The sequence below is a fragment of the Schistocerca cancellata genome, chromosome 9, assembly GCF_023864275.1.
Source record: "Schistocerca cancellata isolate TAMUIC-IGC-003103 chromosome 9, iqSchCanc2.1, whole genome shotgun sequence".
NCBI classification, from domain to species: Eukaryota; Metazoa; Arthropoda; class Insecta; order Orthoptera; family Acrididae; genus Schistocerca; species Schistocerca cancellata.
Window position 1 is genome coordinate 144,968,394 of NC_064634.1, and position 25,233 is coordinate 144,993,626.

Genomic DNA, 25,233 nt, shown 5'->3' on the forward strand with positions numbered 1-25,233 from the left:
GCCGAAATTCACGACGAACAAAGGAGCGGGAGACCGTCAATTTCCGAGGTGACAGTGTTGAAGGTTGTGCAAAGCATGCGTGAAGATCGGCAGTTCACCCTGGATGATCTCTGCACGTTGGTTCCTGAGGTTTCCCGAAGCACCGCTCACAGAATTTTCACGGCAACATTGAACTACCGGAAAGAGTCCGCAAGATGGGTGCGACACATGCTGACTGAGGACCACATGCGGCAACGAGTTGATGCTTCCCGCACATTTCTTCACCGCCTTGCAGCCGAACAGCACAACTTTTCAGGGGTGACGAAACCTGGGCATACCACTTTACACCAGAGATCAAGCAACAATCACGCCAGTGGCGGCATCCTTTTTCGCCATATCCGCGGAAATCCAAACAAACACAGTCTGTCGGTAAAGTCATGACAACCGTTTTTTGGGATCGGAAAGGGGTATTGTTGGTCGACTTTATGCCCACTGGGAGCACAATTAACGCTGACAGGTACTGTGAGACTTTGAAAAAACTCACACGGGAAATTCAGAACCGGAAGGATGTTGAGTGAGGGCGTACACTTCCTACATGACAACGCTCGCCCACACATCGCTCGGCAAACCGTTGCTCTCCTGCAACAGTTTCAGTGGGACATAATCACCCACCCACCCTATAGTACTGACTTGGCACCCAGTGACAATCACCTGTTCCCTATGTTAAAAGAACATTTGGCCGGAAAACGATTCAGCTCCAATGACGAGGCGAAAGAAGAAGTCATAACTTTCTGAACAGCATGGCGGCGAGCTAGTATGACATGGGCATACAAAGACTGCCACAGCGTCTACAAAAATGCATAGACAGGAAAGGTGATTATGTCGAAAAATAGCTAAATGTTTAAGCTGTAAACTGATGTAAACCACTGTAGAAATAAACAGGTCTACGTACTTATAAAAAATAGGAGACCTTACTTTTGGGATTACCCTCGTATTATGGCATGGTAGCAGAAAGAAAGAAAGCACATCTGGAGACGTAAATAATTGGTGTCAGGAAGAGCGAGAAACAATACGGGAAAGAAATCATAAGTGACGATGAAAGTCAAGGCGACTGAGACATAGGTGAAAGAAAGCAGAGAGAAATATAGAGGAATGCAGGAAACTGGGAGATTGCTGACAGTGTGAGAGAAATACTTCGCTGTTGGACAGGAGGGAAACAGCTGGAATGTGTCGATAGGGAAGTAACACTAATGTTTACGGGAAAACATTAAATGTTACGTTGCTCTGGATCATAAGCTTACTTGGTAGATTGTTCCACAGAAATACTGCTGAAATGTGGACGCACCAGTACTTGTACTGCAGTTTCAAATACCTCTCATCATTACGTAATGATTTCATTATATAATGATTTCATAAGCGAGGAGATATGTGGACGAGATCATTGATTAAGAAACCGACGAATAACGCGGTACATGCGCAAAGTGCGCCACCCGTCTGATCACGCAATTGCTGAGCCTAAGAATCACCATAATAAATACCGGAATCTTACGCTCACTTTATCATACGCTCATGGTTAGCTCGTTTATTTTACGCTGGTCCGCAGCTCGTGGTCTCGCGGTAGCGTTCTCTCTTCCCAAGCACGGGGTCCCTCCTTCGATTCCCGGCGGGATCAGGGCTTTTCACTAGTCCCGAGATGACTGGGTGTTGTTGTGTCGTCTTCGTCATCATCATTCACCTCCATTACGATCGGATGAAGGCAACGGCAAACCACCTCCATCAGGACCAGGGTCTCCCGCATCGTTCCCCCACGCTCTCTCAAGAAGCATGGGACTTCATTTCCATCCCGTGTTACGCTGTTTTACTGTTTTTTGATAGTGTGATGGGCAACTGTAAATAAGTATGTGAGTGGCTACACCACGAAAGTTTACACTGATCAGCTTTCAGTGGGGTATGTCAATTATCTGCGTGAATGCGTATAATTCAGTTCAAGAACTGGATTTTGCGCTTATTTTGAGACTGAACAAACATCATCGTGTATCCACATTATGGTGATGTTCTTAGATCTGGCTCTTAAATACGGCTGGATGTCGTCAACATATAAGAAACAGTTTCAATGACGTTAACAGTGGTGAGACAGTATTACTAGTCAGTAATTAAACAACGGACCAAAGATTGAACCCTGAGGTGCTTGTGACAGCACATTATTCCTGACGACTTTCCCATTATACCTTTTTTCAAGTAACTATCTAAGCAATGTTTGGCACATTAAGCTGTGTCAATCTGAAGAGTAAGGTATCGATAGAAATGGTATCGATTGCCTTACAGTAATAAAAGAACGTTAAAATAGTCGCCCCGCATCTTTCCAGTCGCTGTTCGCACTGGAGGTGCACTGGAATATGAGTTTCCTGACTAACGCTCCATAAAACTGATACCGGAGTGAATGAGTATGTAGTGGGAGTTGAATTGCAAATCCCAAGCGTGTGGTGTCACCCGCAACCACTAACCTTGCAGTAGCTGTACCTCCGAGTGGACGACCCGTGTGCTCCAACCTGTGACGCCGACTGCTTTGCAGAAATCTGGGCACCCGACCTGCACAGAAGGAGAATGTCATCCGTAAATAACTATTTTTCGTGCCTCTGGTAGAGCAAGAGGTACAAATGTGGGATATAGTTAATAATATGGAATTCTATGGTTTCTCGCCTTGTCAGTAATGTACTTTCGTCAGCTGCTTGAAAACTATGTTCAACAACTGTAGATTGCTTTGGGAAGCATTCATAATATAGTTGGCAACCACTGCGAGTGAATGAAGCTGTTTTAAGGAATTCATTAGGAGGAATAATTGTTAGCAGGTTGGTGGTTTTCAGCGTCATTCTTAACATAATATATAAATTATTAATACATTTTGTAAACAGACGTTTAGCTAATACATTAAATCGTAAAATAGCGTGTTTGTTGCCTATTTAAATTTAATTTTCGATTTTATTTGCTTTTCTGAATTTCAAAATGGCTGTGTCACTACTATGGAACATTAGTATTCCATACTTCGAACCTAGTATTCCATATTTGTATCGTGATTTCACAACCTGTTTTACTTATAGGAATTGTTTCAGAAATCACTTCATTAGCTCTAAAGCAGTGGGATGATTCTGTTATGCAAATATACTACTGGCCATTAAAATTGCTACACCAAGAAGAAATGCAGATGATAAACGGCTATTCATTGGACAAATATATTACACATGAACTGACATGTGATTACATTTTCACGCAATTTGGGTGCATAGATCCTGAGAAATCAGTACCGAGAACAACCACCTCTGGCCGTAATAACTGCATTGATACGCCTGGGCATTGAGTCAAACAGTGCTTGGATGGCGTGTACAGGTACAGCTGCCCATGCAGCTTCAACACGATACCACAGTTCATCAAGAGTAGTGACTGGCGTATTGTGATGAGCCAGTTGCTCGACCACCATTGACCAGACGTTTTCAATTGGTGAGAGATCTTAGGAATGTGCTGGCCAGGGCAGCAGTCGAACATTTTCTGTATCCAGAAAGGCCCGTACAGGACCTGCGACATGCGGTCGTGTATTATCCTGCTGAAATGTAGGGCTTCGCAGGGATCGAATGAAGGGTAGAGCCACGGCTCGTAACACATCTGAAATGTAACGTCCACTGTTCAAAGTGCCGTCAAGGCGAACAAGAGGTACCGAGACGTGTAACCAACCATCACGCCTGGTGATACGCCAGTATGGCGATGGTGAATACACGCTTCCAATGTGCGTTCACCGCGATGTCGCCAAACACGGATGCGACCATCATGATGCTGTAAACAGAACCTGGATTCATCCGAAACAATGACGTATTGCCATTCGTGCACCCAGGTTCGTCGTTGAGTACATCGCAGGCGCTCTTGTCTGTGATGCAGCGTCAAGGGTAACCGCAGCCATGGTCTCCGAGCTGATAGTCCATGCTGCTGCAAACGTCGTCGAACTGTTCGTGCAGATGGTTGTTGTCTTGCAAACGTCCCCATCTGTTGACTCACGGATCGAGACGTGGCTGCACGATCCGTTACAGCCATGCGGATAAGATGCCTGTCATGTCGACTGCTAGTGATACGAGGCCGTTGGGATCCAGCACGGCGTTCCGTATTACCCTCCTGAACCCACCGATTCCATATTCTGCTAACAGTCATTGGATCTCGATCAACACGAGCAGCAATGTCGCCATACGATAAACCGCAATCACGATAGTCTACAATCTGACCTTTATGAAAGTCGGAAACGTGATGGTACGCATTTCTCCTCCTTACAAGAGGCATCACAACAACGTTTCACCAGGCAACGCCGGTGAACTGCTGTTTGTGTATGAGAAAGCTGTTGGGAACTTTCCTCATGTCAGCACATTGTAGGTGTCGCCCCCGGCGCCAACCTTGTGTGAATGCTCTGAAAAGCTAATCATTTGCATATCACAGCATCTTCTTCCTGCCGGTTAAATTTCGCGTCTGTAGCACGTCATCTTCATGGTGTAGCAATTTTAATGGCTAGTAGTTTAGCAATTAAAAATATTAGAGAAAAAAAGAAAATGGGGAATTCTAGAAATCTGTATGTAAACGCTGTGAGAGCCGTCCACCTTCAGTAGCGTTCTGGGCAATAGTGTACCCACTAATGAAAATGACAATTGTCTGTTCTACTCAGGTAATTTTTCGCAGAACGAGTCAGGGGAAGAATGAGTAATGTGTCTAATGTGCTAAATGTGGGCGCACACTGAATCCGTGAATGTATGAGGGTTAAATGGGTATATTACTCTCACCCTAAACCCACTGAGCGCTATCTTCCCTGTCTGACACTCAAGGTAGGCCTTCTCATTCAGTTCGGCGATGTCCATGTATGTAAAAGCTCTCTTGTATGGAGTACTAGTACTAGTACTAGTAATTCTTGCAAGTTCAGTGAAGAGGAAAATAAAGCTCTGTCTTTTATCATCAGCGGAACTTCCTTCTCTATGCTTTTCTCATCCATTTCTATTTTTGTTTTCTTCTTCCAGTCTCAACTGCTAGTCTTACCTTATTATTTGGCGCTCTTCCTCTGATCAGTCAATTTCTTCTCTATTTTTTTTTTCTTCCGTTCTGCTGCCATACGTTTCTGTTAGACGTGACCAGTCACAGTCGAGAAGAACGTAGTGAGGGAATTGCTCAATGTTAACAAAACTGACATTTGTAAAATTTCACGTGTTCATTATTATACACATTACATTATTGTTATTGTTACTATTATTATTATTATTAAAGTGTCCAAAATCTGACTCCCCATCCTAAAGCGGACCTCTGGTTCTTGACTCTGAATTTTCCTGACCTCTAGTGGAGCCAACTGTAAACAGTATTTTAGGCTTCTGCCATTATGTAGCGAAGTGTTCAAGTCACCCGCTTCACTCTTTACTTATGTTTTACATGTTTTGACAATGGAATGATTTTTTACATTGTGTTACATTTTTCGTTACTTCTTCTAGGTATTGGCAGATGAGTCTTTCAGAACATATGTGTTCTTGAATAGTAAGGTTTGAGGTTAACTATTATGGCTGAACGACTTCATTCAGATGTTTGGTTAAAAATTCATTAGCTTAACAAAATGTAGACTGTAGATGCGTAAACTGAGGACCCTTCAATTGCTTAAAACGAGTCCTTTACTTTTAAAGTCTGCCTGTATTAGTACACACTCTTATCCTTTTGGGATTCTACTGCAGATCGGGAAAGGATAATGTGGAACGTTGATCAAAGAAAACTGTGTTCTTCTAAAATGGCTGAAGTCATCGATGCAATTCAGAAAAAGAAAATTTGCTGGAAGAAGGGCAGTAAACAGTTTAATATTTAAAAACTACGCTTAACAGACTGTCCAACATGAAGTAGATTGTCCAGTATGAAGTATGGTGCATCTGAGGAAGCATTAAAACCCAAATTGCCAGACCTAAAATTCCGGGTAAAAATCTTGAAGAAGAGCTCCTTTAGTATTGTCTTGCTATAGAAACTTCTTTCTTTAGGCTTACTCGTAATGATTTCTGAAAAATGGCCGTATGAATAGCAGACAGTTAATACCAACATCCTTTTTAAGACAAAATTGCTGGTCAAAAATGAACTAATCTCTTTCTTAAACGTCACAAAAGCACACTATCAGAAAGGAAGCCCACAGGAACAACCTAGAGCACGGCTCTTGGGCTCAGCAAAGGAACCACAGATAAATTCTGTAACCTTCTGGAGGATATTATACTGTAGCTGCTTTGAAACTAGATTATGGTTTCTCTAATTTAATACCTTTTTCCAATTTTGTTTGGTACTATTTTGCTTATTATTAGAAGGGGTCCGATTTTGGCAACTACTTTTTAAAGTTACCTAGTCTAAGGTTTTTGAAAATAATTTTTTTCGTAACAGCTTTTAATGGTATTTTCTAGGAGTAGATTGTAAATGGTGCATAACATTATAAAGTAAATACTATATGCTTTTAAAACATTATTCTTTAGTATTTTCTGTTTTTAAAAATAAGAAACAAAATGAGGGATCCGGGTTTCTTGAGCAAATCTAATACTCTTAGGCTAAGACCAAGGCCGTATCAACGGAGTGGCGAGACAGGCCCCAATAATGGCGCACAAAACGTAACTGAAAGAAGACAAGAAAATTAATTTCTTGCAAGTTGTATCCACCGCTTCTAGAATTTTTTCACGTCAAGTCGTATTCGCTTACAGCTGTTAGTGTTTTTATTTCACTATTACGATTTTGGCGTTTGTGCCATTTTCGAGCATCGAAAAAAACATAACACAGATCTCAGAAAGAAAATTTTCCTGCATTGTTTTAGGTAGTATGTATGTATGTAGTGTGTATGTACACACTACCAGAGACGTAAATCCCCTTGATGATGTACATAGGACACTCAAGATAACAGTACACAAAATGGGGTATCATGATCGATGTGTGCTGCTGACTTTGATGTACATTCCTCTTCGTTGTAACTTCTGCCCCATGTAGCCTGCATGTAACTAACAAATGTCATTAATGTCCGCCTCAGTAGCTGAGGGGGCAGTGCAGCTGACTGCTGTGCAGGGAGTTCGGGTTCGGTCCCTGACGGAGTCGAAGATATTAATCGCTCGGAGACTGGGTGTTGTGCTCATCATCGTTTCATCATTATCGATCCGCAAGTCGCAGAAGTGGTGTCACATAGACTTGCAGCAGGCGGCCGAAAAACCCCGAATTTGGTCTCCCGACCAATAATACCAAACGATAATTTCATAGTTAATGACATTAATAACAACCAGTTACTATATTACCATCAACAGTGAGACAGTCCTACAACAATATTTTCACCTATTTATATGACATATCTATATTTATACGTAAGTTAACAAACTGCGAAAACTGGTCGTAAATGCTGTTAATCTCATATAATGTTTTCTCGAAGTGTTGTAGTAACGGTTGTAGACGCTTGAAAATGACACCAATACCGGAAATGCCATATGAAATAAAAGCAGTAACAGTCAAAAACGAATACGTCGTCATTTAAAAAAAATTAAAACACAGTACTGCAATTTCAATAAATGGCTCTGAGCACTATGGGACTTAACTTCTAAGGTCATCAGTCCCCTAGAACTTAGAACTACTTAAACCTAACTAACCTAAGGACATCACATACACCCATGCCCGAGGCAGGATTCGAACCTGCGACCGGAGCGGTCGGGCGGTTCCAGACTGTAGCGCCTAGAACCGCTCGGGCACCTTGGCCGGCACTGTAATTTCAATAACATTAGCTTTTCTTCACTAATGAAAACATAAAGGAACAACTGGATCAAATTAAAATAAACTGTTTTTTTAAATGTGTTATTGATTTTAATTTATTTTTAACATTTTAAACTAAAGATGCAATTAAATTTCCGTAAATATACACAAAACTTCAGTTTTATTTTGTAAAGAAATAAACGGCCTTTCCTTCTTCAACATATTTGGTTAATCACATTCTGTAGTGCAAGCAAAGCCAAAAATACATCATTATCATCATCATTGTCTGCTTCTGAGGATGTAAATGCACCACATTTCTAAAGACGACTTTACCTCTTTCGTAATCACACATGGAATTGGCTACTCTTCTTCTGTCTTTCGTCATCTTCGATTCTGTCTCCCAAAACAGCCTGAATTTTAACGTTAATCCTGCCACCGCAGAATTCCAGAAGATGATCGCAATGTAATAGCTGAAAGTTACTTTTACTCCTAAACCAGTATGATGGCCCTACGAGATTCAAGAAACACTGGGAGGGGGGGGGCTCTTTGAAGCCATTTTTACAAGTGATTTATATACGTTAGCACATTATCCATTGCCGAGTGTCGCGAAACATTTAACGAAACACAACTGACGAAACATTCGAATCAGCAAATGTTAGACAGCTTTTAATTCCGAATTAGAGTGTTTATGGGTGGCCTGTCATGGAATTATTTCAGTTTATAGAGTGTGCGAAAACAGAGTAATTCTTCGATTTATCAATTTTCTCAAGTGGCCATATAACTAGTTTGATTGATCGAGAAATTCGATATATTCAATATCGAATTAGGAAAGATCGACCCTGTATATTTTTTCGAGCAAAGAAACGTTGATATTTACAATTTTTGTACGACAATCTTCTGTTCTTTAGTTCTTTGCCTTGTGTAAAATTTACCATACGACCTCCGTTTCATAAACCTGTCATGATTTTTGCCTTGGGTGTAGTAGCTTTTACAATCACTTATAGTTCCTTAACACCTTAGTCGTTAAAATATACTTTACATCTATTCGCAAAATAAAATGTCAAAAACCGTCCTCCGTTCTTCTCAATACACTTTCACGACCAGAAACATTTTAAATCGGCGATGTGTCCCACGAACCTAACTAGGTGCATGTTCTCATGCGAACTTAAGAATTTCGAAGTTATATTTTGTAGAGTTATTTTGTCACGATGGAAAATATGAGAAAGTATAGCCAATCAGCAGCAAAAAGCATTATTATTCTCATGACAATGAACTTGAAATATCGCACACAAACTTTCAACACAAAATTTCAACAACAGTTTAGTATATCACACATCAATATTCTATTAAATTTGCTGAGACATACACGTGCAGCTAAACACAAGACTGCACAAACCACCAGAATTATTGAGGAGTGTAACGATGTTTTAAAGCAATGTCTTTGATGTAAAAGCAAACACAGTTCGTTACATTAGACATTCTGGGAAGACAGAAGATGGTGATGTGATTTGATTTTTGTGGAAAATATGCGCTGTGCCAGTTATAAAGAAGTGCTGTCCTACATGGTCACTCACAATCTTCTATATATCCACTCCATGGCGCGAAATATTTTTCTCCAAGTTAAAAGAAAGCTTCTCGTTAGATCAATGGTTCCCAATGCTGTAGCTGCCTGCAAGTACATCCTCTGAGGGATGAATTTAATTATTTATATAAATAAAAGGGTTCGATTGTGTTCACTGATTACGTAATTTTTTATCGAGTACTAGCATTAACGTTTGTCTCAGGGTGGTGGAAGTTACAGTTTGCGAAATGAATGTTTGGACAACACATCCACCCACTATTCTCCATACTTTCTGCCATTCTTCCATGACAGAATTGAGATATACAGGGTGTTACAAAAGGTTCGGCCAAACTTTCAGGAAACATTCCTCACACACAAAGAAAGAAAATATGTTATGTGGACATGTGTCCGGAAACGCTTACTTTCCATGTTAGAGCTCATTTTATTACTTCCCTTCAAATCACATTAATCATGGAATGGAAACACACAGCAACAGAACGTACCAGCGTGACTTCAAACACTTTGTTACAGGAAATGTTCAAAATGTCCTCCGTTAGCGAGGATACATGCATCCACCCTCCGTCGCATGGAATTCCTGATGCGCTGATGCAGCCCTGGAGAATGGCGTATTGTATCACAGCCGTCCACAATACGAGCACGAAGAGTCTCTACATTTGGTACCGGGGTTGCGTAGACAAGAGCTTTCAAATGCCCCCATAAATGAAAGTCGAAGGTTGAGGTCAGGAGAGCGTGGAGGCCATGGAATTGGTCCGCCTCTGCCAATCCATCGGTCACCGAATCTGTTGTTGAGAAGCGTACGAACACTTCGACTGAAATGCGCAGGAGCTCCATCGTGCATGAACCACATGTTGTGTCGTACTTGTAAAGGCACATGTTCTAGCAGCACAGGTAGAGTATCCCGTATGAAATCATGATAACGTGCTCCATTGAGCTTAGGTGGAAGTACATGGGGCCCAATCAAGACATCACCAACAATGCCTGCCCAAACGTTCACAGAAAATCTGTGTTGATGACGTGATTGCACAATTGCGTGCGGATTCTCGTCAGCCCACACATGTTGATTGTGCAAATTTACAATTGGATCACGTTGGAATGAAGCCTCATCTGTAAAGAGAACATTTGCACTGAAATGAGGATTGACACATTGTTGGATGAACCATTCGCAGAAGTGTACCCGTGGAGGCCAATCAGCTGCTGATAGTGCCTGCACACGCTGTACATGGTACAGAAACAACTGGTTCTCCCGTAGCACTCTCCATACAGTGACGTGGTCAACGTTACCTTGTACAGCAGCAACTTCTCTGACGCTGACATTAGGGTTATCGTCAACTGCACGAAGAATTGCCTCGTCCATTGCAGGTGTTCTCGTCGTTCTAGGTCTTCCCCAGTCGGGAGTCATAGGCTGGAATGTTCCGTGCTCCCTAAGACGCCGATCAATTGCTTCGAACGTCTTCCTGTCGGGACACCTTCGTTCGGGAAATCTGTCTCGATACAAACGTACCGCGCCACGGCTATCGCCCCGTGCTAATCCATACATCAAATGGGCATTTGCCAACTCGCATTTGTAAACATTGCACTGGCTGCAAAACCACGTTCGTGATGAACACTAACCTGTTGATGCTACGTACTGATGTGCTTGATGCTAGTACTGTAGAGCAATGAGTCGCATGTCAACACAAGCACCGAAGTCAACATTACCTTCCTTCAATTGGGCCAACTGGCGGTGAATCGAGGAAGTACAGTACATACTGACGAAACTAAAATGAGCTCTAACATGGAAATTAAGAGGTAAAACGATCCAATTAATAGTTTAGTCCGATTGTCAGGTATAACCTCTACCCATACTTTTTCACATGCACTATCTACTTCAATTTCGCTTCAAGGCGAACTACCTCTGACACTCATAAACACTCCACCACCAACTGTATTTAATCTATCCTTTCTAAACACTGTTAGATCGCTTGTAAAAATTTCGGCTGAACTTATTTCCGGCTCTGTACCTACAACTATTTAAGCTTCAGTGGTTTCTATTAGGGCTTGGAGCTCTGGTTACTTCTCAACACAGCTACGACAATTTACAACTACAATACCAATCGTTTCTACAACTACCTTACTGTGTTTTACCTGCCCACTTTTAGACGGACGTCCCTTTTTTGGTTCCCTGATACCCTCTAACCTAAAAAACCGCCCAGTCCCTTCTACACAGCTCCCGCTACCCGTATAGCCGCCTCCTGTGTGTAGTGGACTCCTGATCTATTAAGCGGACGCTACAGTCTGGAACCGCACGACCGCTACGTCGCAGGTTCGAATCCTGCCTCGGGCATGGATGTGTGTGATGTCCTTAGGTTAGTTAGGTTTAAGTAGTTCTAAGTTCTAGGGGACTTATGACCACAGCAGTTGAGTCCCATAGTGCTCAGAGCCATTTGAGCCATATTAAGCGGAACCCGGAACCCCCCCCTCCCCCCCCTCCCCCCGATGGCGCAAGTCAAGGAATCTACAGCCTACACGGTTACAGAACCGCATGAGCCTCTGATTCAGACCCTCCACTCGGCTGTGCACCAAAGGACCACAGTCAGTTCTATCGACGATGCTGCAGATGGAGAGCTCCGCCTTAATCTCGGAAGCAGGACTGGCAGTCTTTACCATTTACCATTTCCGGAAGCCGCCCGAAACCAGACAGAATCTGCTCTGATCCAAAGCGACACATGTCTTTGGTACCGACATGAGCCACCACCTGCAGTTGGCTGCACCCTGTACTCTTCATGGCATCCGGAAGCACTCTTTCCACATCCCGAATGACTCTCCACGGAATGCACAAGGAGTGCACACTGCCGGCCGGAGTGGCCGTGCGGTTCTAGGCGCCGCAGTCTGGAACCGAGCGACCGCTACGGTCGCAGGTTCGAATCCTGCTTCGGGCATGGATGTGTGTGATGTCCTTAGGTTAGTTAGGTTTAATTAGTTCTAAGTTCTAGGTGACTGATGACCTCAGAAGTTAAGTCGCATAGTGCTCAGAGCCATTTGACACATTTTTGAGTGCACACTGGCTTCCTTCCCCTCCTTTGCAGCCATGTTCCTAAGGGGCCCCATTACGCGCCTAACGTTGGAGCACCCAACTACTAGCAAACCCACCCTCTGTGAATGCCCAGACCTTGCGGACCGAGAGGCTTCCTCTGGAACAGGGTGGACGACTGCATCCGGCTCAGAGACATCGTACATCGTCAGCCACAGATAACGCCCGAAACCTGTTCGTCAAACGAACCGGGGAGGCCCTACGATCGGCTCCTCGGAAAGTTAGAGAACCCACTTGTGAGTGTAACGTCTTAGACCTCCTGGCAACAAACAGACCTGAACATATCGAACCAGTTAACGTAGAGGAAGGTATCAGTGATCATGAGTCTGTGACAGCATCTATGACGACGGGTTCTACAGAGAGTGTTAATAAAGGTAGGAAGATATATTTTCTCAGCAAGGGTGACAGGATACAAATTTCAGAATATCTCAGAAGTCAGCATCAAATATTCGGTGAGGAGGACGAAGATGTGGAGAACAAATAGAAAATTTTCAAGTGCATCGTTCAATATGCCCTAGACAAGTATGTCCCGAGTAAAGTTTTAAGGGATGGGGAAGATCGACCATGGTTTAATAACCGTGTTAGAAAAGCGCTACTTAAACAAAGAGCACTTCATCTCAGATTCAAGAGAAATAAAAACCTAAGTGGTAAACAAAAGCTGAACGAAGGGAAAATGAGCGTAAGGAGAGCAATGAGAGAAGCGTTCAATGCTTTTGTAAGTAAGACGTTGTCAACCAACCAGAGTAAAAACCCTAAGAGATTTTGGTCGCATGTGAAATCAATAAGTGGGTCAAAATCATCTATTCATTCTCTCAGCGACAACTCCGGCACTGAAACGGAAGATAACAGAGAGAAGGCCGAAATACTGAATTCGGTGTTCCGAAGTTGTTTCGCCGCGGAAGATCGTAACACTGTCCGTCCTTTCAACCGTCGTACGAACTTCGACATGGCAGATATTGAGATAACCGATCGCGGAATTGAAAAGCAGCTACAATCGCTTAATAGTGGAAAGGCTTCAGACCAGACGAGATATCTATAAGATTCTAAAAACATTATGGGAAAGAACTTGCTCCTCTTCTAGCAGTAATTTATCGTAGATCGCTTGAGCAACGAAAGGTACCGAACCACTGGAAAAAAGGGCAGGTCATTCCCGTTTTCAAGAAAGACAGCAAGCAGATCCACACAATTATAGACCTATATCGTTGACGTCAATCTGTTGTAGAATTATGGAACATGTTTTACGCTCTAGAATTATAACGTTCTTGGAAAATGAACATCTCCTCTGTAATAATCAACATGGATTCCGCAAAAAGAGATCTTGCGGAACTCAGCTCGCTCTGTTCCTCCATGAGATCCACAGAACACAGTGAAATCTGCAGCAATTTGCGGAAAGGTTGCGGTTCTATCACGTTGTACGATTCTCTTCAGTCAGTATTGCTCCCGTTCTTACAGGATCTTGTTTCGGCCTCATCGATGTCGGAGATTTGATGTTTTACCGGATTCCTGATATTCATTGCTTTATTTAGCTCTTTATTTCAACAACACAGTAACGGTGTGTTGAGTTCTGTTTGCAGGGGCAAAGAAACTAGTACACCTGCATAATATCGTGTAGGACCCCCGCGAGCACGCGAAAGTGCCATGGACAAGGCTAATGTTTGAAGTAGTGCTGAAGGGAACTGACATCATGAATCCTGCAGGGCTCTCCACAAATCCGTACGAGTACGATGGGGTGGAGATCTCTTCTGAGCAGACCGTTGCAAGGCACCCCAGATATGCTCGATACTGTTCATGTCTGGGGAGTTTGATGGCCAGCGGAAGAGTTTCAACTCAGGAGAGTGTTCCTGGTGCCAGTTTCTACCAATTCTGGAAGTACGGGATGTCGCATTGTCCTGCTGTAATTGCGCAAGTCCATCGTAATTCACAATGGAAATGATTGGATGCATGTGACTAGAGAGGATGATTACGTACATGTCACCTGTCGAAGTCGTATCTAGTCATATCAGGGGTCCCGTATTACTCCAACTGCACATGCCCCACACCATTACAGAGCCGTCACCAGCTTGAACAGTCCCCTGCTGACATGCAGGACCCCTAGATTCATTATGTTATCTCTACATTCATACCTGTCCCCTCTCGATACAATTTGAAACCAGACTCGTCCGACCAGGGACCACTATACAGTCATCAATAGTCCAATTTCGGTGTTGACGGGTCCAGGCGAAGTGTGAAGCTTTGTGTCGTGCAGTCGTCAAGGGTACACGAGTGGGTCTTCGGCTCCGAAAGCCCATATCGATGATGTTTCGTTGAATGAGTCGCATGCTAGCACTTGTTGATGGCTGAGCACAGGAATCTGCAACAATTTGCGAAAGGGTTGCACTCTGTCACGTTGAACAATTCTCTTCAGTCGTCGTTGGTCCCGTCCTTGCAGAATCTTTTTCCGGTTTCAGTGATGTCGGAGATTTGATATTTTACCGGATTCCTGATATTCACGGTACACTGGTGAAATGTTCGTGCGGGAAAATCCCCAATTCATCACGCGTGCGCCGATATGACACCACGTTCAAAATTAAACCTTGATAACCTGCTATTCTAGCAGCAGTAACCGATCTAACAACTGCGCCAGAGACTTGTTGTCTTATATAGGAATTGCCGACCGCAGCGCCGTATTCTACCTGTTTACATATCACTGTATTTGAATACGCATGCCTGTACCAGTTTCTTTGGCGCTTCAGTGTATTTCTTCTATATTATCAACGATTGGAGCTCTCTGCTGTGTTCACGGTTAACTGTGGACACCACAATTTCTTAGAGAACATACCAGCAGATGGGTCGAAGCTTCGTCCATATAGAAGTAATAGGACGCAGTGTAAGTGTATAGAAGATTTTAGCCACGCGGGGTAGCCGGTCTAAGGCGTTTTGTCACGGTTCGCGCGGCTCCCCCCATCTCAGCTTCGAGTCCTCCATCGGGCATGGGTGTGTATGTTGTCCTTAGCATAAGTTAGTTTGAGTTAGATTAAGTAGTGCGTAAGCCTAGGGACCGGTGACCTCAGCAGTTTGGTCCCATAGTCCTTACCACAAATTTCCAATTTTAGAAGATTCTACCTTCTTTAAGAATAGTGACACATTTGAATGCGGTTGCTTTTAAATGGGAATGCTGGGAAACAAATGTCGCTAGGAAGAGCGGTGCGGCAGGGGATTCATGTTCTGAAACAACTGTTTCCCGTCGGTGTGAAAAGTTAGCTTTCTTTTGTCAGGAGTTGTACGTAGCACTCGGATGCACTGATAATTCTTTCGTCTTCTGTAAGGAACGGTTTTCCTCCCCATGAACCATGGACCTTGCCGTTGGTGGGGAGGCTTGCGCCTCCCCATGAACCATGGACCTTGCCGTTGGTGGGGAGGCTTGCGTGCCTCAGCGATACAGATAGCCGTACCGTAGGTACAACCACAACGGAGGGGTATCTGTTGAGAGGCCAGACAAACGTGTGGTTCCTGAAGAGGGGCAGCAGCCTTTTCAGTAGTTGCAAGGGCAACAGTCTGGATGATTGACTGATCTGGCCTTGTAACAATAACCAAAACGGCCTTGCTGTGCTGGTACTGCGAACGGCTGAAAGCAAGGGGAAACTACGGCCGTAATTTTTCCCGAGGGCATGCAGCTTTACTGTATGATTAAATGATGATGGCGTCCTCTTGGGTAAAATATTCCGGAGGTAAAATAGTCCCCCATTCGGATCTCCGGGCGGGGACTACTCAAGAGGATGTCGTTATCAGGAGAAAGAAAACTGGCGTTCTACGGATCGGAGCGTGGAATGTCAGATCCCTTAATCGGGCAGGTAGGTTAGAAAATTTAAAAAGGGAAATGGATAGGTTAAAGTTAGATATAGTGGGAATTAGTGAAGTTCGGTGGCAGGAGGAACAAGACTTCTGGTCAGGTGACTACAGGGTTATAAACACAAAGTCAAATAGGGGTAATGCAGGAGTAGGTTTAATAATGAAGAGGAAAATAGGAATGCGGGTAAGCTACTACAAACAGCATAGTGAACGCATTATTGTGGCCAAGATAGATACGAAGCCCACACCTACTACAGTAGTACAAGTTTATATGCCAACTAGCTCTGCAGATGACGAAGAAATTGAAGAAATGTATGATGAAATAAAAGAAATTATTCAGATAGTGAAGGGAGACGAAAATTTAATAATCATGGGTGACTGGAATTCGAGTGTAGGAAATGGGAGAGAAGGAAACATAGTAGGTGAGTATGGATTGGGGCTAAGAAATGAAAGAGGAAGCCGCCTGGTAGAATTTTGCACAGAGCACAACTTAATCATAGCTAACACTTGGTTTAAGAATAATGATAGAAGGCTGTATACATGGAAGAACCCTGGAGATACTAAAAGGTATCAGATAGATTATATAATGGTAAGACAGAGATTTAGGAACCAGGTTTTAAATTGTAAGACATTTCCAGGGGCAGATGTGGACTCTGACCACAATCTATTGGTTATGACCTGTAGATTAAAACTGAAGAAACTGCAAAAAGGTGGGAATTTAAGGAGATGGGACCTGGATAAACTGAAAGAACCAGAGGCTGTACAGAGTTTCAGGGAGAGCATAAGGGAACAATTGACAGGAATGGGGGAAAGAAATACAGTAGAAGAAGAATGGGTAGCTTTGAGGGATGAAGTAGTGAAGGCAGCAGAGGATCAAGTAGGTAAAAAGACGAGGGCTAGTAGAAATCCTTGGGTAACAGAAGAAATATTGAATTTAATTGATGAAAGGAGAAAATATAAAAATGCAGTAAATGAAGCAGGCAAAAAAGAATACAAACGTCTCAAAAATGAGATCGACAGGAAGTGCAAAATGGCTAAGCAGGGATGGCTAGAGGACAAATGTAAGGATGTAGAGGCTTATCTCACTAGGGGTAAGATAGATACTGCCTACAGGAAAATTAAAGAGACATTTGGAGATAAGAGAACCACTTGTATGAACATCAAGAGCTCAGATGGAAACCCAGTTCTAAGCAAAGAAGGGAAAGCAGAAAGGTGGAAGGAGTATATAGAGGGTCTATACAAGGGCGATGCACTTGAGAACAATATTATGGAAATGGAAGAGGATGTAGATGAAGATGAAATGGGAGATACGATACTGCGTGAAGAGTTTGACAGAGCACTGAAAGACCTGAGTCGAAACAAGGCCCCCGGAGTAGACAACATTCCATTGGAACTACTGACGGCCTTGGGAGAGCCAGTCCTGACAAAACTCTACCATCTGTTGAGCAAGATGTATGAAACAGCCGAAATACCCTCCGACTTCAAGAAGAATATAATAATTCCAATCCCAAAGAAAGCAGGTGTTGACAGATGCGAAAATTACCGAACAATCAGCTTAATAAGCCACAGCTGCAAAGTACTAACACGAATTCTTTACAGACGAATGGAAAAACTAGTAGAAGCCGACCTCGGGGAAGATCAGTTTGGATTCCGTAGAAATACTGGAACACGTGAGGCAATACTGACCTTACGACTTATCTTAGAAGAAAGATTAAGGAAAGGCAAACCTACGTTTCTAGCATTTGTGGACTTAGAGAAAGCTTTTGACAATGTTGACTGGAATACTCTATTTCAAATTCTAAAGGTGGCAGGGGTAAAATACAGGGAGCGAAAGGCTATATACAATTTGTACAGAAACCAGATGGCAGTTGTAAGAGTCGAGGGACATGAAAGGGAAGCAGCGGTTGGGAAGGGAGTAAGACAGGGTTGTAGCCTCTCCCCGATGCTATTCAATCTGTATATTGAGCAAGCAGTAAAGGAAACAAAAGAAAAATTTGGAGTAGGTATTAAAATCCATGGAGAAGAAATAAAAACTTTGAGGTTCGCCGATGACATTGTAATTCTGTCAGAGACAGCAAAGGACTTGGAAGAGCAGTTGAACGGAAAGGATGGTGTCTTGAAAGGAGGATATAAGATGAACATCAACAAAAGCAAAACAAGGATAATGGAATGTAGTCGACTTAAGTCGGGTGATGCTGAGGGAATTAGATTAGAAAATGAGACACTTAAAGAAGTAAAGGAGTTTTGCTATTTGGGGAGCAAAATAACTGATGATGGTCGAAGTAGAGAGGATATAAAATGTAGACTGGCAATGGCAAGGAAAGCGTTTCTGAAGAAGAGAAATTTGTTAACATCGAGTATAGATTTAACTGTCAGGAAGTCATTTCTGAAAGTATTTGTATGGAGTGCAGCCATGTATGGAAGTGAAACATGGACGGTAAATAGTTTGGACAAGAAGAGAATAGAAGCTTTTGAAATGTGGTGCTACAGAAGAATGCTGAAGATTAGATGGGTAGATCACGTAACTAATGAGGATGTATTGAATAGGATTGGGGAGAAGAGAAGTTTGTGGCACAACTTGACCAGAAGAAGGGATCGGTTGGTAGGACATGTTCTGAGGCATCAAGGGATCACCAGTTTAGTATTGGAGGGCAGCGTGGAGGGTAAAAATCGTAGGGGGAGACCAAGAGATGAATACACTAAGCAGATTCAGAAGGATGTAGGTTGCAGTAGGTACTGGGAGATGAAGAAGCTTGCACAGGATAGAGTAGCATGGAGAGCTGCATCAAACCAGTCTCTGGACTGAAGACCACAACAACAACAACAAGGAACGGTTGTTAGAAATAAGTGGTACCAGCTGTCCCATTGACTCATTAGTTCATAGTTTTATCAAACACTCGCAGAAAGTAAACATCATTTTCCTTTCGTCACTTTAAAAATAAAAGTGGCCAATGAAAATACGTACTTGTCCGTTCTGAAGTTTAGTTAGGCGCTAAAACTAACGTTGGCGGAGGAACTGGGGCGGGTTGTGACGGGTCAAAGTGTAATAAAGTTTAAATTGCCTTCACAGGAGTTAAGTCGTCTTAATTTGTTGTATTAGCAACAAGGTTAGTCCAAAGAGAGAAGTTGGAAAAGTGAAATGTATGTTAGTTTAACGTTTTCCTTATACGTATTAGTTTTAAAAACCTGGATTAGTATCTGCGCTGTGCCATTCGCCGTCAGTATTAGCAGAGCGAGCGGGCAAAGATGGTACGAGTTGCGCTCATCGCCAGCAGTAGCAAGCAGTCTATATCCAACAGGAGCTGGCCACAGAAAGCCGACAGCTGAGGAATATAATTAATTAACTGTTAGAAGTAACGGTAGCGTTGGACGTTGGTTTGCTGAATGGTTCCTAGGTGGTTTTAACGAGGAGCTAATGATCAGTGAAGTACCGGACCTTGTACAGGTCAACTGAATATCAGATTCTGTACATAGCAGTGAAGTGACGGCAGAAGACTAACTGGTGAGCTATATAGTAGCGATGGCCATAGTTTAACTGCTCGATTGGGTCTAGTGTCTCAATAAGTTTCAGCAGGTAACTGGAGGGTTTTGATACGTTGAAGTTTGATAATGACTACCATTTGTTGTTCTACAGTTCGCTGAATTCTGATCGTTGTTAGTAAGTCACAACCAACAGATCTCTGTAGGCGATTGCAAATTTCACTGGCGTTAAAATTTGATTGGTACTTTGCTACGATGTGTAGTAAGTGCTGTACCTATAAGCGACATTGATGATTCACATTTTAGGCTGTTATACAGTCACTCGTCGTACTGATTTATTGTGAGCATATTAACTACTGATTCTGTCTGTGCACCCCAAGAAATTTGGGTGTTCGTGGTATATGTGTATATACGTAATTCACTGGTTCACACACTCATAGGGTAAGTGATTGTGATTATGTCTGTATTGTCATACACTGAGGTAACTCAAATTTATTGATTTAATTTACGAATAGGCAGTAGTATTTGCGATAGCGCAATTCTGAAATTGTAGTCGAACAGCGGAAGTTGCCCATTAATCGTCCAGATTTCGCAGTATTAGATAAAAAAGTATTCAACTGCAGCCATTCCAATAAACGCGTGACAGATATACTATTATTCACCACTTTAATCGACGAGTTGCCAAATAAATTAGGGTATGATAGTGGTTCCGCATAGAGCCAACCCTTGAAGAGGCTAAAATTTGTTTGTATTATTTAAGATCAGACTCAAAACGGTGGTGGCATGTTGACTTTCTGTTTATCTTTCTTTTTTTAAAAAACAAAATTACTATCGTTGCATGTGGATTCCACTTTTGATGGCTCTCGTTCATTCACATCGTCACTGTGCTGCTGAAATAAAGAGCTAAATAAAGCCTAAGTACTAAAAATAAATTTATAGTCCATTCATTTTGCTTGAAAATAAATGTAAATTTCTCTTGAAATTAACTGAAGACCCCAATAGAAGAAAAGATATAGCTTGTGATTTGAAAGAAACAGATATAAATGAAAAGAAAGAATAACGGAATCTGAAAAATAATAAAACTAAAGAAATGAAATTTTATTAAGGTAAAGGTAATAGTACTCATAGTAATCTAATGTTGGATTTCGGCAAAAAATGTCATAGATACTCTTTGCTTGAGAAACGTCTGTTATGATGTAATTTTGTTAGATATTTACATCTGCAACTAACGAAAAGAGGTTATTATATTATCAGCACAAGTACAGCGTATGATAATAATAGTTTTTATAACAGCTTTGTCTTATAAATGAAAGAGAATAAGAATTTATGTAAACTAACAAGAAACAAGGATAGAAGTAAAGTCAGAGGCTACGAATAGATCGCTGCCTTTGCCGTAAATTATATCCCTTAACATTAAAAGGATCTGTAGTTGAGGAACTGGAGAGCTTTTGCACTACGAGTGTCGTGAGTAACAATAAATAAATACTTGGCCGGTTGTTATTTACAGATCAGCGACTTGTGCACGCTTTAGAAACGGTAATACACAAATAAACAATTACTCGGTTATTAACAGAACTGTTTTGCTTCGTCAGCGATGCGTGCATAGTCTCTGTTGGCGCCGGAGCGTAGTAGCAAAGCAAACGTACGATTTAATTATACAATTTTGATTTAGTGATTAATTATTTAAGATTTACCTGTACATAAAAGGCTACAACTACCGAGCTTACAGGAAAGCTAACACACTATAGTATGAAGACGTTAAGAGAAAGAGCAAGGAATTAATTACTGGTTTATTTTGCTCGGTGATTTAGTACCTTATAACAGAATATCAGTCTATTAGAGATACGCCAATCGAAACTTAACACTGCTTACGTATTATTGCCCATTATGTACTAGCAAGTTAGTACATTACCTAAGAAACTTTCGATGATCAGATACGTTTGCGTGTATAGTTGTTAGTACGTTACTTGAATAGAAAAAAGTGTACTAGGACGCCAAAATATCCTGTTGTAATACGGGGAATACAATCGGCAAATAAGCACTCTCTGTATAAACAAGATAACTTTACCAAGGATGTTGTGTTACGACTGTCTCCGATTTTAGGGCACAATATTACCGCAACAACAGTCGCATATTATTCCGGCACATTGCAGGCTATGAACTAACATCTGGCTGCTCTCAGGGGTTCAAATGGTTCAAATGGCTCTGAGCACTATGGGACTTAACTGCTGAGGTCATCAGTCCCCTAGAACTTAGAACTACTTAAACCTAACTAACCTAAGGACGTGACACACATCCATGCCCGAGGCAGGACTCGAACCTGCGACCGTAGCGGTCGCGCGGTTCCAGACTGTAGCGCCTAGAACCGCTCGGCCACTCCGGCCGGCGCTCTCAGGGGTACTGGTCCCAGAATGGTTGGGAACCACTGCACTAACTAGACATATATGTGATACAGACTTTCTAAGGCTCAAAACTGGGTGTAATTTTAGTGGGACATTTGTGCCCCATCAAACACGAAAGGGCGAATTCTGATAGTGTAACCCGGCTTTCTGACTCACGAGTGCAATCTCATACCCTCGCTTCCACCGTACAGTACTAGGCTAAACGAACAGTGTCGTCATTCCGTCTAGACTGAACACACTTCCATTTGACGGTGCTGCTCCCTTCCATTGCGTTCGGTTGCTTTGACGTCCGGTAGGAATCGAAATTAAGAACGACTTAACTCAAATATTCGCAGCAACGGGGCGCAGATACTCGAAGTCTCCAGCATCGGTATCGCCCTCCGCTGAAGGACCTATCACCCCCCAGCCAGCGGCTGCGGACGCAGCCTGTAGCAGCGGCGACCACAAAGGTGCTATCCACATTAATTACCGCAGGAGGGCCAGCCAGGCGATATAAAAGCATCTCTAATGACGCGGCAGAAATGCGCCAAGAAACATCCAATTTTTGTGAGGGAGATTTGTTGGGAGTGACACTGCGTTTATTAGGCTGTTCCGACTCGGCCGCCGGTAGCCCCACGCGGCGTGGCCACCCTTTTGTGCGTGCGATACCCCGCCAGCTGGCGACGCCCCCCGCGGGGTACCGCCCACGGCTCCCGGCGCTGCCGTCGCATCCACAGCCGCTCACCTGCTCCTCTGGCTGATACGCGGGAAGTACAGCACGGCCACAATGTGGACTTTTCCCGAGCATCCGTGAAGCAATACATAAGAAACTATCAGCCTCGATTGCGGTAATGAAACCAACCTTTACCTAGGTTTCAGCCCAAATAATTGAGTCTTCTTCAGAAGATATACCTGAATCTATAAAATGTCTAAGAGGGCATGATCTAGAAATAAAACTAAAACAGACCATGCCCCTCTTAGGAAAATTATAGATTCAGTTATATCTTCTGAAGAAGGCTCAACTATTTGGGCTGAAACCTAGGTAAAAGTTGGTTTCATTACCGCAATCGAGACTGACAGTTCTTAAATATTAGATTATCTCGATTGCTGACTGTGCTGCAGTGTTGAAAGTACAAAAATCCGTGAAGGATTTCTGCTTTGGCCGATATTAGACTAACAAAATTTTAACAATACATGAAAGTACTATCTGTTCCCGAAAGAACAGACACCACTGATGACCGTGCAGATTCTCTAGAATGAGATGATAATTAAATCGACACCCTAGCTGCAAACAGGCGTTGATATACATCATTGGGGACATGCTGAAAATGTGTGTCCCTACTGGGACTTGAACCAGGGATCTCTTACTTACATGGCAGACGCTCTAACCACCAGAGGATATGCGCCTCCTGGGACTTATCCCTTGCACGCTGCCAGTGAGACCCATATTCCCAGCATGTCCACACTACTACATTCGTAGTGCGCCTAATAGACGTTTGCCCATCACACTCTGCTGTTGCAGCTAGGGTGTCGATTTAATTATGATTTCATTCTAGAGAAGCTTCATGGTCATCAATGATAGCTGTTCTTTCGGGAACAGATACTACCTTCATATAGTTAAAATATGGCTACCCGGCCATGGACCTTCTTGCGCGAACGCACACGCTATGCCCCAACGTACGGGACTTGGTAGATTAATCTGCTACGAGTAATGAGTGTGATGGGCAAACATCTATTAGGCACACTACGAATGTAGTGGTGTGGACATGTTTGGAAAGTGGGTCTCACGGGGAGCGTGCAAGGGATAAGCCCCTTCAGGCACACTATCCTCTGTGCCCTCGGTGGCTCAGATGGATGTAGCGTCAGCCATATAAGCAGGAGGTCCCAGGTTCGAGTCCCGGTCGGGGCACACATTTTCAACATGTCCCCCAATGATGTATATCAACACCTGTTTGCAGCTAGGGTGTCGATTTAATTATCATTGCGCTAACAAATTTCTTTAACAAGGTTGATTTGTCAAGCACACTCTGAGACAATAGTAATAATAAAAAAGAAATAGACGCACCGTGAAGGAATTATCTAAATGGGACGGAAATCTGTAGACATGATGTACACCTACAGACATACAAGTGATTACAATTTAAGAAAAATTGAATGATTTATTCACAACTTGAGCGAGACATTAACGCTTTGGTCCAGTTCTGGCCCTTATGCAAGCATTTATTCTGCTTGGCACTGATTGAGAGAGATGTTAGATGTGCTCCTGAGAGAAGTCGTGTCAAATTCTGTCCCCTTGACGCTTTAGGTCGTCAGAGATAATTGGAAGGCCCCGCCCATGATGCTCCAAACATTCTCAATTCGGGAGAGATCTGGCAAGCCCTTAGACAAGTACTAGGATCTCTCGCCATGTACGGGAGGGAATTACCTTGCTGAAACGTTGGCTTGCCATGAAGTGCAACAAAACGGGCTGTAGAATATCATCGATGTATCACTGCGCTGCAAGAGTGCCGCGAATTACGACCAAAGCGGTCCTGCTATAAAAAGAAATGGCATCACTTCTGGCTGTTTGACCGTATGGCGGGCAACAATCAGGTTGGTGTCTACCGCTGTCTGAGGGGGGGGGGGGGGGGGCTTCAGACACGTCTTAGCTGGTCATCGGGACTCAGTTTGAAGCGGAACTCATCACTGAAGACAGCTCTACTCCAGTCAATGAGATTCCACGTCGAAGGCGTATCTGTAGACAGCGGTAGAATACCGAGTTGACAATCGCCCGCCATATGGTCCGATAACTAGGAGTGGTAGTCTGGCGTGCCACTTCTCTTCACAGCAGGACCCCTTTGGTCATCATTCGCGGCACCTTTACAGTACAGCGGCACGTCGATGATATTGTATGCTCCGTTTTCTTGCTCTTCATGCTCAGCCATCCAGGGTTTTTTTTTCTGCAAGACAATACCCGCCCGCAAACGGCGAGATTTTCTACTGCTAGTCTAAGTGCTTGCCAAACCCCACCTTTGCCAGCAAGGTTGCCGGATCTCTCCAATTGGAGGATTATGGGGAGGGGCCCGCACTAATCCTAGATTTTGGCGGTCTAACGCGCCAGTTGGACAGAAATTGTCTCTATATCCCTCAGGAGGATATCCAATAACTCTATAAATCAT